Source organism: Etheostoma spectabile, chromosome 15 (assembly GCF_008692095.1).
Source record: "Etheostoma spectabile isolate EspeVRDwgs_2016 chromosome 15, UIUC_Espe_1.0, whole genome shotgun sequence".
Taxonomy (NCBI): Eukaryota; Metazoa; Chordata; class Actinopteri; order Perciformes; family Percidae; genus Etheostoma; species Etheostoma spectabile.
In genome coordinates this window covers 9,764,318-9,765,394 of record NC_045747.1, presented here as the reverse complement: position 1 = coordinate 9,765,394, position 1,077 = coordinate 9,764,318, and the positions used below count along the sequence as shown (strand labels likewise).

The following is a 1,077-nucleotide window of genomic DNA, read 5'->3' as shown; positions in this document are numbered from 1 at the left end:
TGCTGAGATGGCAGCTAATCTTTTGTACAACTCATGAGCTGCGAATAAAACATGCCATTCAGATATAGGGTTTGATGTAGCGCAACGGCAAGTGGTTTCCCGCGTAAACGGCGATTTTCCCCGGTGAGGAATCGCTCGTGGTGCTGAATTGCTACAGTTCTAGTAAGGAGGCTGAGCACGGGGATTTCCTCGCCTGCTTGTTTTGTAAGCGGGGAGTTGTTTGCCACTTTCACAAGCAGGCGTTTAGAGGAGTCGTGGAATGACACTGTGTAACTGGTTGCTTTTGTGATATACAGTTTGCCAAGACGTCGCGTGTCCACTGTATGACAGCGCTTCTTGGTGGCTTGTCAACTCATGCGCTTCTTGCTGTTCAAACCTGCTGCTTCATCACCTCGTTGTGAAAAGGAGCAAGCGCAAGCCGAGGCAGCGGTTTAGCGAGACCAGGTTGGTTTTCAATATTTTTATCATGACATTTCTGTCAAACATGACTGTGATGTTAAATCTGAGCAATGTGCTGTGCTTTCGCGCAGCTCTTAAATGCATGCGTGGATTTAATCTCAGAAATGATTCCAAACCATCGTTTCGGAATGAATGTGTTCACCTGAAGTGACAATTCATTTAACCAGTGGTTAAATTGAAACAATGGCAGTACCAAACCCGTCGTCCTTGGCTTTAATAGCATAGCCAGGCTGTTACCACAGTATTGTTTTATTGTTAGAGCCAACAAATAAGCAGCGGTATTTTTTATCGTGCTGAATCATCACAATGATGTATAAGACGTTATTAGAATCCACCCCGAAATATGGCACCACCGGACAAAGGTCTGCTCGGTGGATAAGGGTCGATGTTTATCACCAAGCCGCCGTTTAAGGAGGTGGATCGAATTGGTGCTGATCTGTCGTGCAAGGCAGTCATCAAGCCGTGAGCATCAAGTGATGACCATCATGCATTTATCAATAGCCTCATCTACATTCACCTGAGAGCATGTTATTGCATTGCTGTCATGATGTACATCAGCAAACCAGGGTGTGAGTACATTTAGACTAAGTGCTTAGATGTCAACTGCGATGTCAAATC

General features: G+C 45.2%; 1 protein-coding gene across 2 annotated transcripts in view; it reads left to right on the top strand.

Moving 5' to 3' along the window:
• LOC116702879 (transcription factor MafG) overlaps nucleotides 1-1,077 on the top strand; it is a 14,844-nt gene that overhangs the window by 455 nt on the left and 13,312 nt on the right. The window contains exon 1 of one of the 2 annotated variants that reach the window (XM_032537395.1): nucleotides 8-444. The exons of the other annotated variant lie outside the window; for it this stretch is intronic. The gene's annotated coding sequence lies outside the window, so the exon portion shown is untranslated. Of the gene's footprint in view, nucleotides 1-7; nucleotides 445-1,077 lie in introns of those variants that run through there. 2 annotated transcript variants of the gene reach the window in all.